General features: G+C 43.9%; 1 protein-coding gene across 1 annotated transcript in view; it reads right to left on the reverse strand.

Annotated features, from left to right (window-relative positions):
- Window positions 1–19,398, reverse strand: part of LOC135247357 (C-terminal-binding protein 2) — a 95,461-nt gene extending 76,063 nt beyond the window's left edge. The window contains exon 1 of the mRNA XM_064320710.1: window positions 19,039–19,398. The gene's annotated coding sequence lies outside the window, so the exon portion shown is untranslated. The remainder of the gene's footprint in view (window positions 1–19,038) is intronic.
- Between the last annotated feature and the right edge of the window lie 2,148 nt (window positions 19,399–21,546).

Genomic DNA, 21,546 nt, shown 5'->3' on the forward strand with positions numbered 1-21,546 from the left:
CATTCAAGGTAAAAAAGCATTTTATAAACGATTATGTCACCAAATCCTGATACGGAGAGAATGTGGATGTCATGCCGATGACCGGCCTTCAATCACGGTCTCTGAAACGTGGAATCCGAAAAGCAGACCTCTGAAAAGGTCACAGCAGAGCCACGTTCTGCCTATAGCTCTGTGACTTACTCTGCACCTTATAGACTCCCCCAAATCAAGGAGAGACGCATTGGGAGAGATCGGTCGTGCATAGCCTACACTGAAGCAACAAACTTGGCCCAAATCTCCGCTCCTGGTTTCAAAGATTCTAAAATGAACACACACAATATAAAATGGGAACAATTATTCACTGCTGCCAAAAATCCCCTCAGAGGTCAAAAGTGTTGCGAGTGATAAAGGATTAAAAGCGCGCCAAATATCCCACACTTCATTCCAATCCGTAAAAACTGACCAATTCTGTTGGTCACTACTGGAGCCGTTCCCTTTTTAGGAGGGGGGGTATCTCCATGACAATGTGTGGGGAAAAAAATTGTTCAGAGACAGTTTTTTTTTGCTTTACCATTCCCTACAATTTAACAGTGAACGGATAAATATTATTTCACTAGGCCTATGCTGCACTTTAACGTTCTTCCGTGTTAGCGGACTACTTCACAGTCAGAACGGATACCCCCACAAGCATTTCCCTACTGCGGAGAGCCTGACGTCTCTGAAGTTCAGAGCTGGAAATCGATTATTTCAGCCAGCGGTGGTTAAAAGTCATGTGTGTGCGAGGTTTGCATTGCGGCTCGCGAGTGGGCACTGAAACGAAAATCGGAGAGTATTCTGGTCAGGCATCTCTTTAATACGCCATGGCAGTCAGTAGAGCTCCCCTTTGACAACAAAACTAAATTAGATTCCATCGCACAATGTGCAGCTGGGGTTTCAGGGAGGTGGGCATGGGAGTACAGAGCTCTAAGTGGGAACAGAAAATTCCAGGTGGGTTTCCAGAGCACTCAATCTGGATGGTATGAAGGTGCAGTAAGCAGAAACTGGACCCATGAAACACTGTTGTGGTCTAGTGAAGGAATACAGGCTGCAGTAACACGGTACTGCCAGTAGAGGGCTAAGAGCTGGCTGAGTACAGTACAATGAAGTATACTGAGCAAAGGGACACTAAAACGAATGGCCAGGGGTGTCAGAGAGCTAAATGGCTACAGTGAGCAGTATATTTGCGGTGAGTTGGTAAAGGAGGTTCATAGGTATTGTGACTAGTGGGTACATACAATGAGCGGTAAGTACAGGGAGCAGTGAAGTGGATACAGCAAGCAGCTGTCCAGGGAGTAGTGTAATGAATGGTGAAAGGCTACAGTAGTTGCAGGGCCAATGAGTAGGTAAAGTGAGTAACGATATGGCTGGTGAGTAGTAACAGTAAGTAGTGGAATGGCTGGCACAGTGAATGCCAGTTTGTGAGTACAGCAAGCGGTAGGACAGTAAGTGCGGCGAGTAACTGGCTGGTGAGTGAGATACACCTGCGGACAGCTGAACTCCCTCTACACCATCTCTCCCATTCCAGAGCATTGGCCCCTGGGTCGAACCGCAACACCCGATCCTGGCTCTAATGGAGCAGACTGATCACATTTCAAAACAGTGCAGGCCAGCCAAAATCCAGAGGCCCCTCTAAAACCCTGAGCTCGCTGTAATGCCTGCCAGACCCATGGGAGCACACACACAACTAAATTACACTATGCAGGCATTAGCGCGTAAGAACATGTGTAAACTGTTATCCTTGCAATATTTATCCAGTTAATATGATACGTTCGGCCACGCTTTATATGAAAAGCAGTCCAATTAAATTTATTTTAATTCATCATTTACACAGGACAACTAGATTGTTTTGGACACGTTACAAAATTCGGGCCCTTGAAGCATTAAGCTATCATCCTTCTGTTCGCATAAATCCATATTGCAATCCATATATCTGAGCATGTTGTCTGCCAGGTGGAGTTGTAAATGTAAATGGTATTCCTGCACAGCTGAAACAATACACAGTGCACTCAAACTGCTAAAAAAAGGCCACAGTCTGCACATTATGAACAGTACAAAAGAAATAGTAAATAATACATAAGTTCATATCTCATATCAGATATACAAGTAAAAAAATACAGGTTGCCGATTTACTACAATGATATTGCCAATGCTTACATGACAAATGTTCCAAAATGTAGCAAAGTAGTCTCATGATTTAATTTATTTTGGAAAATGCCACAAATCCTTTGAAAAGCGCTCATGCAGTCATTGCTTTGAACATATTCAAAGCCATTTTTTTCTTAAGCAGGTCAATCTGGTTTAAGCTGTGTTTTGACACTTTTAGCTGATTGACCAGCCTATATAGTCAGCTAGTCCACCAATTTGACCACCAGCTTACTCTACCACCTTAACCAGCTTTGACTAGCTTTGTCCAGCTAGAGACCAGCTGCAGAGCAGTCAAAAGTGTCAAAAACACAGCTTAAAGTACCTTAAACAGGCTTAAAATCCCAACTGGTCTTCGCTGGAATTTTCAGCAGGGCAGTCAACACAGACAGTATGGGCGTGCCAAAAAAAAAAAAATGAAAATGAAGTAAATTACCCATAAAAGGACACCACTGGAAGCCACGTGTAAAAACTGAAAGCACAGCCAAGTCACGACAGTCATCAGGTACAATAGTTCGAGTCACTTTTGGAACAAATCTGGATTAATCCTGTTTATATAACAACCCCCTTCAGTACTTCATGCAGTCGCTGCTTGTTCAGAAAAACTACTAAAAATAAAGAGGGCCCATGGTGCGAACAAACACCATTCAGCTGAACTCTGACCTATTCTGATCTGGAGAAAAATAAGAAATGCATCCAAAGCTTTACTTGTGCCTCAGGGTGTTATCTGCAAAAAAAGTTTTTTTTGGAATTCCTGAAAGCAAAAACTTGTTCAAAATGTTTTTTCAACACTTTACAGTCTTGTTGTTGCACAGAATTGAAGAAACCCAGAGACTTCAGAGACCCAGAAACTTCAGGTGTCGAAGTCTGACAGGTTTGTCCAAAGCCCTTTGGTTGAAAAAGAATCATCTCAGTTCAAGAAATTCCCAGAAGAGAAGTGTTTTTGTCACAACTCTGTAGATACATATTTACATTATTACTGCAGAAGAATACGATCAGTTTCAGAATGGTTAACATGGTATTCTTGACGTGTTTCTGATGGGTGTATTGTCCAGACTTCCTGTGGTGCATAGTGCAATGATGATGCAGTCATGCATTCTGCTCACTCAACAGTTATACCTGAGGCAATCACTCCAAACAGACAGTGGGGGGGGGGGGGGGTAGGGAGAGTCTGTGTCTCTGACATTCATCTGACATGGGGGGTGGGGGGAGGGGGGGCTGATGCAGGGCACTACAGTGGTCAGTCTGAAGGGGCGTGGGAGGGGCACCCGCCTGTGGGCTGAATCCATTGTGCACTGGAAACACACTGTAGCGTTCAACATCAATTAGCCGAATGTGCTTTCTAAAAAGCAACAACCACAAGAGCCATCACAAGAAATGGCGCTCAAACAAATGACGGTCAGCAGAGGCGCAGTCAAGCAAGTTGCTCCTACAAACAGCTGAAATAAGGCATCATAAACTCTGGAAGTCAGGAAAATTAAAATAAAAACTTATCAAAATAACTTTTGTAATCCAAAGTGGTCAACACAACACACAGTCAACATTTGCGCTAAATATGGATAAAACAGTTGCGTAACCTCTGAATAACGCATGGCACCTGGATGAATTTTAGGCAACATTCCCACGTTTGTCTTAAGTCTTCCAAGCACACTGAGCACAAATAGGCTAGTTGTGCTCTATAGTACCACATATTTCATAATAATAATAATAATAATAATAATAACATGACTGAGTACAACAATATTTTAACAGTAAATATCCATATGCATACAAGAATATAATGGATGCCTTTATAAATAATAAAAAGTAGCAGAATATGGTAATTATTTTAACATTTTATTAATGTAATGAGTAGCTAATTGGAGCATTGGAGTGGGGGGGGGGGGCAGGGACACCTGCATGAGGTAAAATGTTAGAAAATCCACACCAAGGCACTCAGTCAGGCGCAGTGAGATGCAATCTAAAGCATTTTCTCAGCAGCAAATGCCAGTGGCTGGAGACATTTAGTGACTAACATCACCTCTACGCTGACATGTCTCCTTCAGGGACACATCTACTCACTAAACTACACCACGAAAGCCAGATAGTCAATTGAGTGGGAGGACTTTGATTGCATCGTGCAGTGGAGAGAGCCATGCATTTAAGTCACATTCCAATGGCTTCCAATAGCACAGACAATGTCATCTCATTTTCTAAATGTGACCGCAGCTGAAATTTAAACACTTTCAGATAGGCCTACATAAAAGGTCACGCATGCACCTACACACATCGTTCAGCCAGGGAAGCAGAGCTGTTAACAATTCACACCGCTATCGTTTCATAAATGTAGCCTCCCAAAGGCATCCTATGCGGTCCTCTTTTCAAGCCAGTTATATCTGAGATGTCCGCACTACTTCTTTGCTTATTTTATCTTGGTCCATCTTAGCTGCAGCAAACCAGAGTCATCCACGCCGCCCTGTTGCTGCAGGAAGTTAAACATGGAACCAATCAGCTAAAAGCAGGGCTGAACTGCAGGTGCTACATCAGACCTACTGTACGTATCATCTCATTCCCACACAGAATACATATGTTGACAATGGTCACATGAACTTGCAGCCCCATACAGTGTTGCCTAAAGTTAGAACAGAATCAACCTGTCTTGCCTGTGTGGTTTGATGCCCTTTCCATTTTGGGGGTGATCTCTTCCCTTTCACAAAGGACCTCTTTTCAAAGCAATGCAACACTTCCTTAATAAAAAGTCATTAATCTAGTAAAAATCCACTCAACGTTACACAGAATTTGATTTTCCCTCCAAGCAATTGTTCAGTATAATTATTCAATGAGGAAAAACATGAACACCCCACTCTGAGTAACAAGGCCATGAAAATACAATACAAATATGTCCAGTCAAAACCCGGTGTAGATGATTATAGCAACTCTTAATTTGAAAACAGGAGCGCGCCCAAGGTTAACACGCGTTTGCAAAAACACGGCTGACGGCCTTCCCGGAGGAACAGGAATCAGCTCAGGGCAAGGGCTGCACTTTTAAAACAGAGAAGCACAAATGCTCAAACTTGCTAGTCATGTAAAACCACACTTTGCTTAATATCTGTCAAGCACTACACAGAATCACTGCACAACACGAGCTCATTATCACCACATTCATATTTTAGTGTAATGGATTATGTAATTGCACCATTAATCAGAAGAACTGCTTGGGAATACTCTGCCATATTTGCTTAATTACGGAAAATGCCTTTGCTGAAATGAACGCGATGTTTACCAAAACAGACTTTATTCAACGCGCTCCGTGAGAACGCGCTTAAGTCGCCATTCATAATTTGACGTGTGACAGCCGCACACGGAGCGTAATACTCAGGCTAAGGGCCCTCATCTTCAAATGCACCGTATACGGGAATGGAGCACGTGCGTCTGCTAATACGCCACGGGCAACATCTCTCCCCCGGCAAACTGGTTCATCAAACCAGAGGACTCGCTCGTGTCCCAGTGAGTGATACTTCTCCCCTTGAATAATTCACCGACATCAGCGTTCGGAACTAGCACTGCGGGGATGCATCAGTCAAGAATCGGATTGCAATGGGTCACGAGGCACTGTACGCCAATGCCGTTTATTTATTTCTGATATTAGGCTTTTAAAAATATATAGCCTATATATATATATATAGGCTATATATAAACAGCATGGACGTGAGAATTATACCGGGGCAGTTCAATGGTGTGTGTGTTTCAGTGGTGTTACAGAAAACCCGAGGAGAACATGTGAACTCCACACAGAAAGACCCATGCTGGATTCAAACCCAGGGCCTTCTTGCTGTGCGGTGACGGCGCTACCCACTGCACGACTGTGCCGGCAAGCTCAGTTATTCGCAGAAAAATCTAAACTGAACGCTCCCTCTGAAACGATCATTACAGTGTTCTCAGAAAGTAGGACTTCATTACGTTTCAGCAGTGAGTTTTACGAGACAAAGCTTTCGGATTTGGTGCTCGGACAGGTGACCTATATGTCAGTTTAACGGCACAGTGGATTGACATAGGTTTTGAAACATAAAAGGTAAATTTACAGTACATGCCCATTGGTTCATTGGGCTCCATATAGTTCTGTGATTGGACCGCATGGGAGTGAGGTCATTTTGAGTCACATTTCAAACATAGCCTACAAATCTCTCACTGTCTGACAGGTCTGAAACAAAACAAAAAATAAGTCTATGGATCTCATGCAGGCCTTTTCTGCAAAAATTCATTAAAAAAAATTACCCAGATAAATTTCACGACGAAAAAAGTATTCTATGATTATGCACCCTTTACCGTACAGTTTGACATTTTAGTATACAATACACTCAGATAGTGTTGTTTTGTTAAATATTTGATGCCTGCTTTTCCTGCTAAGCCCACTGATCTACTTTAATGTAATGAACAGGTTTATAAAATAACAAGAGTGCTGCAGGCAAAGATTACGCAAAACCTTTTGTTTCAAATCTTACTATAAACTGTTCATTTGAACGGAATTAAAGATTTTACACCTCCAAATGAAAGATTTTATACTCCGCAATATCTTTCCAGCACTGAATTGATTCCGTTCGCTGTTCTCACTTAGGCTAAATGGTCATGTTGTTGAGTAACCCATGAGGCGGAGCAATCAGGAAAACTATTTACCCACCATTACATAAGAAACAGACTTCCCGAAATACATCAGCATCAACCGCCACGGCTGGGGAAAAAACAGAATCGGGATCTGAACTGAAGAAAGTAGGCGCAACAATCATTCGAAAAATAATTTTAAAACGTGTTGTATACACAGCAGGGTTAAATGCCTTTTGGCCTAGTTTGCATTCTTCAAAATGCAACGACAGACAGACAAAGGCACATAGGTTATATGGTCCGGCTATATAGGTCCAAGAAATACGAAAAAGAATAATGATATAATAAATAAGATCAGAGAAATAGAAGCAGGAAAATAAAATGGCAGAACAGGATCACAGATAAAATCATGAGATGTTATGATTGACATTGTAAAGTGTCTTCCATTAGCAAGTGTCTTAACCTTACAATAGTAAGCAAAAGAAAACATCTACTAGAATTAGCAAAAGGCTAACTGAACATATCCAGTATATTCTGATAAATATGACACTCAACATCGCAGATATTTCTGCCTGTCCAAACTTGGTTCCGCACACGGACTCACTGCCCGAGCACCGTGAAACCAAACGTTCCGTCAGCACAACCGCCAACCTCAGCAGCTTCGACGGTTGCGTAACCGGCCCGCTGATAAATGGCCTTCCCTTCGCCTTCGAGTCATCGCAATGTCAGGGGTTGATAATCAAAGCCTCTTCCCTTGCTGCGTAAGGAGTACGCTCAAGCTCTTACTGTGGAACACAGATCTGCTCTGTGATGTCTTCTCTTTCTTCATTTCACAGCAGTTAGGCCTATTCCTGGATCAGATTCCTGCCCGTTTCTCCAGAGGAGACAACACGCCTCATTATGACTTATCAGGAAAAAAAAAGATCATAAAAAGTGGACAAACTTAAAGAGGGGGAGTGTTGGAGGAAAAAAAAAAAAAAAAACAGAAGTGGTGGTCTCATTATTTCACATTATTCAACGCTTAATTTAGACCACTCCAGTAAACATGTATTTTCCATGGCTTAGCTAGGGACCAACATGCCACTGACAGTAAAACGGTCGACAAAACCCGCAAGAATTTGCGGCAGCCGCACTGTGCTTCTGCACCTGAATCGCGCGGCTCGTGCAGTGTTCAGCCAAGAGCGCCGGGCCACAAGACGAGCCATTTACCCCGTAAGGGCTGAACGTGGCAAACGGCAGAAATCACACCGAGAAGGGGGCGATCTTTCAAAATGAAAGAAAGCCACGTAGCCACAAACACGGCAGTGCGGAGGGTAACACGGACTAAAGCAGAATGCATTCTGCACCCCGGGAAAAGAATGACAGCTAGCGTGTAAGTGCTAAGAAAAAGCTCGTTTACACTTTCAGCCTCCTACACCTTAGTCTCCTAAGGTCCTGACAGGATGGGTAATAAAAAATAAAATACTTCAGAGCCGACAGGAAAAAGCATGTTTTGCTGAAAGTGTTATCGGTAGATAAGTAAATCACCAAAGACGGTTTCCAAAAACATTGTGCTCATCAGTTTGTTACACTTTATGTATAAATAACATCCCCCTACACACACACACACACACACACACACACATAAACACATTCCTGGCCACACACTGGATTCTATTTTAAGCATTTGCTCTTTGAAGAGGGAGAGGTGGGTCCAGGCTATACACAAAGAGCCAGTGACGGCCTATAGCTCCTGAATATTGATGGCATTCCTTCTGGGTAAAGAGGAGGGTGGGACACATACACACAAAAAAAAACACAGTGACTTTTAGACATCAAAGCTTTCCAAACCCAGAGAGCAGGGCAGTTAGCTTGCCTTGTCTTGGTTTCTCACAGTTTACTCAAGTGCAGTCTGAACACAAAGTGATCTCATGAGACCGGCAACTATCCAAAAATCTCTCAGCCGTCTTTTATTAGTCCCTGTGTACAACTGAATTGATGGAAAATACATATTTGCTGTCTAAATTAGCGTGTTAATGTCTTCAAAAAGGAAATGTTGGCTTACTGACCTTACTGAAGTAGTTTTTTTTTATTAGGCAGCAATCAATCCTTTTTCACAACCCTCTTCCCCTTGCTTTTGTCATAATTTGAAGTATAGCTCTAGCAAGAAAACATCCCGCAAAACTTTTCTCACGTCAGGATCTGTCTCGCTAGTTTCCTCCATGCAGGTCTACTTAAACTTGTTCAAAATACCGAGGGAGTCCATCATGCATGATGCCATATATCAACATGACATTTCACTCCTGACAAGCACTGAGAATTTGTTCAACTTTTGTTTTCGAGAGGCTGGGCTGAGAGGGGTGCCAAACCACAGAGTGACATCTCTAGCACAGCAAAGCCGGGTGGTGCAAAAGTACACAGAAACATGACCTTGACTCCATTTTAGGCAATTACGACAGCCTTCTTTCTTCCCTAGAAACCCCAAAGAAAGGCTCAGTTGTACAGTGCCTAAACCCTGACTAAGTGTCGCAGAAGGGCGTTGTTCCCCTGTACAGCGACTGACGGTGGTCTGTTCGTTCTTCACGCAGGCCTCCAGTGCTAATCACACAGGAAATCATACAGCCTATTTATATAGGCCTGTTTGTTCCTATGGACAAGCACCTCTAGTGAAAGCCATTATAGGAATTGAAAAGCTAACTAAAAATTACAGTTACACTTTATCAGGTGATAAACCTGCAGAACAGCCATCTTTTGGCCTCCTGGCCTAGGTTTCTCTATGCCAGTGCTTCTGACATAGAGAAACATGGGAGACCATTGCAGTGCACAGTATCAATTCCAAGAACAGATAAAATGCCAATCTTTAGAAAATACTAATGCAAACATTTCATTTGTAGTTTCAGTAGCTTATGAAGAGTCAAGAGAAAAAAATCTAATATTATGGGCAAACAAATGAATGTGAAACTAATTTAAGACAGCCCAGGTACTAAAGAAGCACAGAAAATGAATCATTCGTCCCCTACGCTGGACAGCCCCGCTGGGTAATATGCCACAGCGGGTATGACACCGCATCACACCCTTCACCCCGCCCCGGTAAGCACCGCCACGAGAGGCTGGCGCCGCGGCGGGAAGCTGAAAGACTAACGCGTACGGAGCCCCCGCCCACCGCGCTCTCTCCGGCTACCACGAGCCTCTGGCCAGGCTGGAAGGGGCAGAGCCGCGGGGGGGCAGCTGTCAGAGGCGGCGAGAGGAAGTCTCCACTGAGACGCGAGCGAGCGGGGAGGGAGGAAGGGCAGGAAGGCATGCTGGGATTGCTCAGCGCACTGGAAGTTATGGCAGCATGAATTACCCTGTTAAAAACACATATGTCCGGACCCTCAAACGGCGCGGTAAAACCCATGTCTTCAGCAACGTGGCTCAAAGCAAACATGCTTTCTGCTCCACTTCCTAGCACTCTGCGAAATTTGAAAGAGAATAGTTCAAACGCTTCATTAAAATAATAGGCAAAAAAATGCATGGCAAAGCAAGCTACTTCTGGTGATCAATTCACGAACGACTCCTTTTCATGCAGTGCTTGTGTACGTGGGCTATTTTCTACAAAATCTTCAAGATACTTCAATCCCTCCAGAGTTGTAAGCTTTTGATTGAAAAAACAAAAAAGAAAAAACACAAGGAAAACTGCACTTTGCAGTGTAATGAATAAGACCATTTTCCCCAGATAAAAAAAGACATTGATAGCTAGGATTTCTTTTTTTCTCTCCCCCTTTTCTCAAAAATGAGCAATCACAGCGAGTGATCTGGAAGATAGCACTGCTGAGGAGGTATTACAGGCATTACCTTCGCCTCAAAAAACAACTCTGAAAAAAAAAAAAACGACGCTTTTATCTCCCCTCAGGTAATTATTCCTAGCATCAGCAAGCAGTTGAGCCTCTTCTGTAAAATTGATCCAACAGGCTTTGTATCAATTGCCGTGAAATCTGGCTTTCTTAAGACGGGGAGAAAAAAAGAGAAAAGAAAAAAAATAGGGTGAAGAGCTGCCTTTCCAGCGCCTCCTCCTCTTTGGGTGCTGAGTCAATGGTAGAGAGGGTGGGGAGGGAGGGAGGGAGGAAGGGAGGGAAGGAGAGAGCTCTTTTCCTTTTCATTCGGAAAGAAGTTTAAGTGTCACCATCTGATCTGCTCCATCGCGTCTGCACACTGCGTCAGCACAACCAGAAGGACGTACTTGCATTCTCTCTCACTTGTTCTCTCAACTCTCTCTCTCATTATCTCTCTGCTCTCACTCTCTCTCTCTTACATTCTCTCTCACTTGTTCTCTCAACTCTCTCTCGTTCTCTCTCTCTCTCTCTCTTACATTCTCTCTCTCTCTCTCTCTGCCCTCTCACTCTCCCCCATTCTCTCTCTCTCTCTCTCTCTCTCATTCTCTCAGCATTTTGGTTTTAATATGGTTGCCGGCGTGGCAGCAGCTATTTAATAACAATGCAATAGTTTCTCCCAGCAGTAGCTGAGTATCAGTCAAGCGCCCCCGCCGTGTGCAGATGGCACATTGTCTGTGCCTCCCCAAAAAAAGCATTTGCATCCAGACTGCCTCACTCTGGGGCTGCTGGTGCTCAGCTTTCTCAACTCAACCTTCAATTTGAGAGGATCCACCGTTAAAATGTGAGTAAAATATACAGCACGTGAAATTAATTGTCTTATGAAGAAGGGGGGAAAATACTCAGTTTACACGGATACCTACCAGCCGACACATTTTCTACACTCCGCAGAAGATAACTGAGGGGAGGGTAGGCGGTGGAAATACTTGAGCGAGGAGGGACTCAGAACAAACACGCGGAGAACGGCAGACGCGGCAGTTTAGGATACTCCTGAGCAAACACGCTCGAGTCACCTTTCCAAATTCCCCCAAAACAAAGTCCCTGCCGCAGCCAGCCCTGCCCCCATCGCCGCAGAGAACAATTAGCGCTCATTTTCGAAGAAAATGACCTGTAATTTAGCGGAAGCTAAATCTACAGTACACCCATTCCGCCAGGTAGGCTTTCATTAAGCGTCAGCGGGGAGAGACTCCTTTTAATGGAGACGGGGCCCATAAACATCTCTCATAATTAGTCTTGTGCCATCTGATTTCACCTCTGGGCTTTTCTACAGCCATCTTCATTTATTTCCTTTATGTTCTGCTTAATGTTCAGCCGGTCATGAAACTCCCGCCTGCCACCGGGGGGCGTCGCACGAAATTCAGCGAATCCCCACGCCGGAGATTAATAACGAAAACAACGACGCAGGTGCGCTCCGCGTCACCTGTTCAGCTGCGGCAGTGACAGCCAGTTCACGGTCTATTTGAAGGGACTCCTCTTCACCGATGGCTGAAACCCGTATAACTCAGCTGATAAGCCTGGTCTCCTGCGAGATTATGATCCTTCAATCATCCAGCTATTTCTTTTAACAAGGACTGCAATTCAAGTTAAGCATTGAAGCATTAAACCTTTCAGCTGGTAATCGTTTTGGCTTGTTGTGAGATGGCAAAAAAATAGGGTCATTGAATTTTCACAACAATCTTGAGGCTCTCAACTAAACTCAACCTCACTCGTCTAAGGCTTGAAAAATGGTTTTCTAGAGTGAAAAAAAAACACAGGCACAAATAAAGCAAGCATACTTGGATACCTGACGACCGCCTGCGTCAAACTGCGCGCGACACCCAGAGCTGCAGGCAGACTGCGCAGCCCCGGACTACACAGCCTGGGTCGCGACTGTGACCGCTGCTCCTTCGGCGCGGTTTACAAGCGTGGAAACGAGGGCCGCCATCTGTCCCCTCTCCGGCGGAGGCGCGGGGGGATGTTTTGCACGGCTTCGACGCGCCCGACTTCCCCTAATCCCGCGCAAACGCTTTTTAACGCGACGCGCGGCGGCTCCGGGGCGGGGGCGCCGCAAGAGGAGCAGACGGAGGACCCACCTCTAAAGCGCAATCCTGAGGGCCAGCCCTCAACAGCAGCGTAAGGAAGGACCCTCCCACAGCCCCCCCCCCCCACCTCCCACCGCCCAATCTACTACTCTTGATTGGCCCAGATTCCAATGGAAGCTGGAATGGCTGCAGCCTGGTATGTGTTTGCACTGCCGTTCGCGCTGAGAGATGGCGAGCTGATGGAGGTGGTTGGCTGGGGGTGGATGCTCTGTGTGTGTGTGTGTGTGTGTGTGTGTGTTGGGGGGAAGGGGAGGGTTACTGGAGGGAGGAGCCAAGATGGGCTTTAGAGGACCAAAATTCATTAAATAGTCAAGACAGCCCAGAGACACCTCTGTCAATCAGACCACCATATAAACCAAAGGTAATCTGAGCGCAAGAATGTTACAACGAGCAAAGAGAAACACTGCGGACTGCAGCGCACAGAAACACCCAGGTGCGGCACATAGGCGTGTGTTATCAGTGATGCGCGACATGCATTAAATCTCCCAGTGCGATTGCACTGGAAGGCATGACATCACTGATACCCGCAGACTCATTTGCATGCTGTAAATTCGCTCCACATTCATTCTCTGAAACGGGACCAAAGTTCCCGCGCGGAACGGGACGTGTGCAATGGTGCCCCCCCCACCCCCCCCCCCGCCGCCCTTTTCATCATCGCTCTCCGAGAGGAGAGATGACCTTTCCTTCGCAGGAGTAAACGGCGCACAATCAAACCCTCAACTCAACTCACAACTCCGCACAACCCCCTTCCCTTATCGCCTTAAACACAACGTCATATTGCCTCCGACTTTGCCTCTCTCTCTCTCTCTCTCTCCTCCCAAGCATCCCGCGCGGGCTCATAAATATTTAACGGTATTCCTCAAGTAGCCTTCGTTCACGCATTAAATATTCCGCGAATATGGTAAATCTTAAAAAAAACGCAGGAAAACAAACAGTTCCATTACTGGGGGAGTCTTGCACGCGCAGCGTTCCACGAGGCGCTCCGGAATAAATACATGGAAATACATGGGTATTAAAATGATGAACTGGCAAGAGGAGGCGTGGAAGAGGGGGCCCGGGGTCTGGGCGGGGCTCGGAGCCCCGCGCTGACAAATAAAACAGAGGCTCACCGCTACTAGGTGGTCCTCCCTCCGCCTTGCAGCATACATTACCGTGCACCCAGGGGCGAAGGGATCGGAATTAATGATGATTTCCCCCCCACCCCCCCCCCCTCGCTCCAGAACCACTGCGCACACCTATCACGTGACGCGCGCTAGGTTACGCTGCCGCACCCGTGCGCTAACCAGCGGATCTGTATTCCGCACACATAAGTCCCCGCTAGAACCGATGATTTGAAAGCACGGACTACGCCTGTAAATTTTTTTTTTTTGCTATACACTCAGAAATTAAGTATTAAGATTGAATATCCATCGCAGCCCCCTCCCCCCACCCCACGCCAACCCAGGAGAATCCTCGAAACCTTGTTAAAATTTAAATAAATAACAGGAAATTAAATATCGCAATCTCTCCTCAAATGCTTGGGTTTCATACGTTTAAACTTCAGACTTATTTCTCCTTAAACAGGAGACCAATAAAAACCCTCTGACACTCTCCAATATCACCAAAGCATGGGTGATGTAATTATTTAATACATTCGCTTCCTGGGAAGATGATATGTCGCAATTTCATATCACTTCTGTCTTCTACATAATGCCAGACACAATGGAGTAGACCCTCCTAAGCTTCAAAAGGCGCCCTCTTTCTGATAAGAAAGGCTTTTGAGGTCTGCCTTTCAGAAATACTTGGCGGATTACGCGAGCAGATTCAGAAAAACATCAATTAATATGCATTAAATAAAGGGAGTATTAACGCGTAAGAAAATAATTAATAACTGTAATTGCTACACTGCTCCACCGCTTGACTTCAAATAAACTCGGCATTATTCTCTGTTCAAGCACGGCCCAGCTTGACATGCGCTAATATGGGTCGCGATGCAACACTGCTCACAATCTGCTGCCGCTAAGTGACTGTACTGAGCGATTTAAAACACATAAGGAGCGCACCTCATCTTATGAATGACAGGCCACGATGCTCGAGGGTTTCTACATTCGCGCAAAAGGAATTGTCCTTGGCGCCAGAAGACAATGAGAGATATTCTCTTTTTCCTGGCACATGCTTTGGTTTTCGAAACATTTTTTTTAAAAATGACCTTTTTTGAAAATCAATTTGACACCCTTTTTAAGTTAGCGGCCTCCCACGGGGTTTGTGACCAACGCTGCGCCAGGCCAGCCTTGCCGCTTCACACCGCAGGAACGGGGGCATGGTAGCACGCTAAGGCTCCACTCCCCCCAGCACCGTATGAAGACAGTCGCTCAAAAGACATGGACCACCTAGCATTAGCTCCGACGGAAAAAAGAGCCTATGTATAGACGCATTGTGCGGCGAACTTCATAGGTGTGTAGGCAGCTCAATCACCCTGATGAGGACCTGGTATTGTCTCTCTCTGTGCGGCTCAGAGGCTTGGATTAGCAATCTTTTCTTTGGGCTGATTACATGCTCCTCGCTCTCGTTGCTAAAGGAGACATCTAGGCAATTACGCCTTTCCCCCATATCGCTTCACAGCGAACAAAAAACTGCGCCAGGGGAAAAGAAGTGAGGGAAAAAAAACTGAAGGAGCAGAAGCAGTGCAGACTCTCTATGGCTGAGCGGTGGATGTATTAAGGGATCATAGAGAAGAGCATTCATTGGTTAATTCAGCAACTGCCAAAAAACTCACACGTCATTTGTCAGAGAAGTCTCAAATCCCCAGAGTAAATAATTTACAAATCCAGATATGTCAGATATGTTGTGGATAGCCAGAAGAAACCGAACCAGTTTGTTAGGTTTGTTCACCTGTACAGCTCATATCCTGCTTGGTGTAAATTGAAACTCAGCTACCTGGTCCACATCTATTGACAGTTTTGTTTCATAATTTTTATTGCATAATTAATTACAGAAAATGTATTTTCATTCCCAAACAAGTTTTTTTTTTTTTTTTAACTCCTAAAGGCTAACAGCAGTGTGCCCTTCAAGAGACCCCTGTGTGTCTAAGCCCTGATTAAAGTCTATACTACACATGGAGAGGAGGTCTCTCAGGTGGGTAAGAGACTAGCTCCTATCCATCTTTGCTACTGGTTTTGCATGCGGCACACTCTGAGCAAGCGTGACCTGAGGGCAAATATCTTTGCTGATCACAGTTCCACGTTGCTCTGTTTAGTAGATGCATCGACACAGATTAGCTTTGTTCTTCTCAGCTTAATTAAACCTGCCCTCACGACCAGCCTTGAACGAGCCCCAACACATCGCTCGTCCGCAAAAGCCGGACACTGGAGCGAACATCAGCCGCTAAAGCAACAGTAAACAAAGAGGCCCGGGTCTAGAGAGACCAATTAAAAAACCTGTATTTAAATAGACCCCTCGCGTGAAGGCCACAGATCGCCTCTCAGGTCACTGTGCCCCATTCTTCGGCAAGCTCCGCCTCTCTCATTCTCAGTCAGCTCGCTCAGGTAGAGCGTTGGGTCCAGGCTGGTTCGCCCAGACCGCCGTTAGGCCCGCCATTGTCCAGGCAGGGGAATAGGTCCCCCGGGTTCCCTGACAGACACGGATCTCCGTCTATCGTCAAGCAAGCACACCTGCAGTGTGGAGGTGTCATAAATATTAAACTGTTGGTTCACATTTACACGCCGCCTATGATGCATCAAAACTGCTAATACAAACTGGCACGGCTCTGAAGGCCATCCATTCGACCTCGGTAAGGGGGGGGGGGGGGGATGCTTCTTTCATATATGAATACAAAACACCGGCCAATGTGAGAGGCAAGCTGAACCCCCCCCCACAGGGAGAAAAGAGGAGAAGGCACTTGTTTTTCAGAACATCTCCCTCTCTCCAGGATTTACATCCAGATTCAAACAGGCCTGAAGGTTTTCATGGGCTCCATGACCGCCAGCATCCCTCACACTTGCCGAGGAGCCACAATAAATTTGCCCAAATGATCATCAGTGAGTGAACTTTTGAAATGTGGACATGGTGGCAGCAGGCATTCGCTGGTTGAGTGAGAGCTTCAGAAAGATGGATCTCAATAAATATTTCAGAAGCTAACAGAGGTCCCTTCTGAAATATTCCAATTGGCTTGAATGATATTTTGACACACCTCTGTGTGTGACTTAACTGACAACCTTAAAAAGTGTGCAAATGTATGCACACACTCACAGAAGTTTGTCATTCGGGTTGGGTGACACAGTTTATAAAGATACACTGATCATGCTTCAAACAATGTGGAAACCACCCTGCCTCTGAATCTGACTTAGAGAAAGAAGGTAAATACTCGAAGGGCAAAGAGCCATGGGTAAATTGGAGGTGGGGGGGGGACCTCCCTTTGAATTCAAGATTTTTTTTTTTTTTTTTCCATGCACTTCTGACTAGAACCAGCTTAATTGAGTTTTCTGACAGGGGTCTTTGTTGTATTGAGCTGTGAACCATCTTAAATATTTCCTTGACAATGCCCGAGGAGAGCGCAGATGTCCAGGCAGACCACATCTGTAGAGTCCCTATTCCTCCGGGCGAGCACTCCCGCCCTTTCTCCCTCATACACAATGGGTTCTTTCCAAGGTCGTCCTCTATTCAGCTTTCAAACATCAATCAATCAAAATTCAAAGGTCCCTTTTCATGCACATCCCTACTGTACCCAGCAGAGTAATACGCATTGAAACAAAGTATATTGTATTACAGACCATTGGAATAAGGCAGTGATCATTTCCCATTGAACTTTGTAATACAGGCTATATATAAAGCCAGATAAATTAGGCTGCATTGCATGGAAACCTAAAATAAGTTATTCCTTAAAAGAATTCTGAATGTAGCCAAGCATTCTCTCTCTCTCTCTGCGGTTATAATTCTGTGTCACGAGAATGCATCCCGAAAGGATAAAAGGTTCGACTGCAGTTCAAGTAAAAACGTAATCTTTGTCATTTACGCAGAGAGGGAGAGGGAGAGAGATAGAGATGCGTGTAATGGGGTGGTGTACCCCATTGAGAGCCGTCGGTTGTGACTGTCAGTGCCGCCAAAAAACCGCGGGGTGGGGGGTTCAACCGATCGTATTGTTCTCTGAATTCATTTTGTTAAGTCACTGAAGGAGCAACGGAAGGCCAAGCAGGATTACACGGGCAAGGTTGAACAATTCAGGCCAATAAACCGCTGATTTGCAATACCCCATTCTTTGCCCTCGTACACAACGGAACGAACTTTTTCCTGCACAAGTTCACAAAGAAGTACTTAAATACAAAAAAACGTTACTTGATTAAATAGTGTAGGTTATATAGGCTATGCTACATAAATAATTCGGAGGGTTGACTATATCGATACATATTACAAAAAAGTTTATTGTTTACCTTGCGATAGGATGCATGCAAACATAAGCTAAATATCGAAATAGGTTGCTGTAGCAAGTCGTCATTATATAACGCGCAGCCATAGGCTATAGCTAAAAAAAATATTTTGATATTAATCAGATTTTACAGTAGCCTACCTTTTATAGCCTAGGTTAAGCAGAATTTCAGGGAACGGAAGCGCAAAAAGACTGCCCGTGGTTAAACTACTCGACTTTTAGCTACTCATAGTATTCCCATAGCCATCACTTATGTAAACAACGCAGAAGCAGAATTTCAACTCCTCTTGCTTCCTTTGAGCGCATATAGGTTGTCTATCAAACTAAGTTTTGTTTTTCAAAATATTTTCCCCCACGATCCAGCCCAAAACTATTCACACAGGCTTCCTCCTAACACATTATTTTTTATACATTCTATTTCGATAACAAGCAACAATATACGCGGCACAGCTAACACTTCGCATATCAATCGTGGCCAGGAGGCTGTGGTTGTGGTTAGCCCAAGAAATCTCATATTAATGTAATAAAAATAAACAAATAATCTGATGACAATATTTAATTGCTAATAGATTCCAACAGGGGCATAATTCAGCGTGCCAACACTCGTATAGCCGGTTCAAAAACAGTGCGATTGGTTTTAATTTCATATTTGCTCAGATATTTGCATTTTTAGCTACCTATCTCTGTTGTAATCAGTTCAGTTTACTTGCGAAGACGCGGGGTTGACCCAAATGTGAGAAAAACCGTTTGAGAAATCTTATTTCTTTTTACAGTGAACTAAGGTTAGCTATTCGGCTATATGTGACCAAAGATGTCTTCGGAATACAATTCACTCATCGCCCCTTCCTTTTCTTCTTGGCGCAGTGAGGCGAACACACATGGACATGAGCGGACACGAAATAAATTATACAACCATTAGCTCGCCACATGAAGATCACAGCTTTATAAAATATTTAAAATAAGATCTTACCTCAATATAGGATGTTTATCGCAAGCTCAAAAAGCGACTTATGCACCCAAGAACACCATCATCCGATGTTTTAAGATCGCTTCCTACCAATCTTGTATTTAAGACAATTGATCCACCTTAAATTAAAATGACAAAAAACTTAATCCTCCGAGTGCTAACTGAGTAACTATTAGTCTAGAGAACAATTTCCGGCACAGAAACAATTGAATCGAGCAGAACGTTTTACTATGTGCAGCTGGAAAATAGCTGGTCTATTTTTTAAGTGATATACGTCCCCGATGACTGGAGAGTGGCTGGGTTTGAGATATGCTCTTCAATCCTTTGCCGATTGAGTCAGGTTATGCGTGTATGTGTGTGTTTTCTTTTTTCTTTTTTTCCTCTCTTTTTTAGCAAGGCGGGGTCTTGGGTCGTACAAACCAATGACACAAACCCACATGAGCCCGCCTCGCCCCCTAGACATATCCAGTCTTTTATTCAGAAACAGCCATTCTCCTGGGATTAGCGACCGCGGAGCTGTATGAGCGAACAACTAGGAATAAACTCGACATTGGCTGCACTCCTGCCGCACGAACACGATGCCACTTTTTCCTGGAAAGAAAAATATTTCGAAATAGTTAAAACGATTTGTATTTTAGATTTCAAGAAAAATACACTGAAGACAAAAAGGTGCAACACTGGAAATGTGTTTTTCTGCGCCGTTGTGTCAAAAATAGTGAATGCAAAAAAAAATAATAATTACAAATGCATTACAATATCTGTATGACCTCGTTGCCGTGGTCTGTTTCTCATAATGTGAAGGTAGCTTGAACGGAGACCTGAAAAAGCTTGCGGAAGCTGGCATACATTTTCCTCGTGGCAATTGGCATTAATGGTCATGGTCAATACTAATTCTCATTAACAATGCAGTTTGTCTGCTTTCTTTATTTTTAATTACCCATTTCATTAAAAAGCTGCTCCCCTTTCCAGTAGCAAATGCTGTATGAATTATTTGGTTTTATTAACAGGTGTAATTTAAAAAGAATTGATGCTCGCATCTTTCACCTGTTTTGTCATCATCATATCCAGCTAGTAGCATTGAGTGATAAGAAAAATATTAAATGCAATTAAATAATATACATGTATATTGTAGGCTATATCAATTTTTTCTAAAACATGGAAGTTTGCCAATTAATCTTTTGAGGTTTTAAATGTATATTCTGTTTAAAGTTAGGGAGAAGGTGAATCCATCACATTGAATCCAACCCTATACGCTTTAATTTAACCATAACACACATATAAAAATACTGCAAAAGACACGCAAGTCACAATGATTTTTTTAGGCGTCATTGAGCTTAAGTCAAACAGCAGCTGAATCATTCCAAACCAGCCATAGTTTAGTGTGTAGTATCATAGTCTAAATGGCATGTTTAATGTAATTGCTAATGATGAGCATTATTCAGACCTGTTACTCATGTGTAATTGAAAGAATACTTTAGAAGTCAATAAAAGCATTACCTGTGTGCCATATACACCTCATTTATTGTACTGATGTAGAACTACACTGTCAGAAAAATGGGGATGGTAGGGGGTCGTTTTTGTTCCCTTTGGTACAGTCCCTGTAAATGTTCCCTCACTGGGCCATAGTTGTATCTTAGAATACTAATTTTAAAGGGCATAGGGTAAAATGCGTGTACCTTTGAGGGTACTGGCTCAGTGATAAGCCACTGTACCCCTATGGGTACCATTTTTGGTACAATTGGTACAATTTCATTTTTCTGACAATGTATTTTCTGTCATAGTCTATGTACAGATATGTTCATGTCTTACATTAACCCCACTTTCATTTGGCTTAATTTTTTTGATTTACTCAATTTCGTTACCTTTTTTTAAGTATATGTAACTGTAGCTGGTATTAGAACAAACCCCCCACAGGTTGTTTTGACAACTCTGTCGAAATATAAGGACCCATTTCTATAGAGTAACAATATCAAAATTCTGAATGTACCACTGTTTATACTTTACCCTCCAAACTGTGTACATAGGGTAGATTATGTCTCTCCCAGTACAGAACACACAAGCTGCCCCAAACTGTGTATGGTCAAAAAGGACTGCATTCATTTTACTGCTTGTCATGTAGAATTATCAGGCACAGGATTAGTTGCACATGGAGGGTGTGCTCTTGCAGGAATTGACACCATCCACTCCCTCCCCTAAAATGAAAAAAAAAGTGGATTGCATTACATCAACCTCCATTATACATGTACATGTACTGTATGTGCAAATATGATACGAGGCAGTTGGCACGTGTACTGATGGTAGTCTTTTAGAGACAAAAAAGATGTTTTCTTAACCACTCAGTTGTTCCACAGGGGGGCTGAGTTGACTGTGTTTTCCACCCTTGAAGAAACACAAAGCGCTGGTTCTTAAATGGTTTGGGTTTCAAGGCCAAGCGCATGGACTGTCGTGTCTTTCAGTGACCACTGATGCAACATGGTTGGCCACATGGCTGGTCATGATACGGTTTATGGT

This window comes from Anguilla rostrata, chromosome 2 (assembly GCF_018555375.3).
Source record: "Anguilla rostrata isolate EN2019 chromosome 2, ASM1855537v3, whole genome shotgun sequence".
Lineage (NCBI taxonomy): Eukaryota > Metazoa > Chordata > Actinopteri > Anguilliformes > Anguillidae > Anguilla > Anguilla rostrata.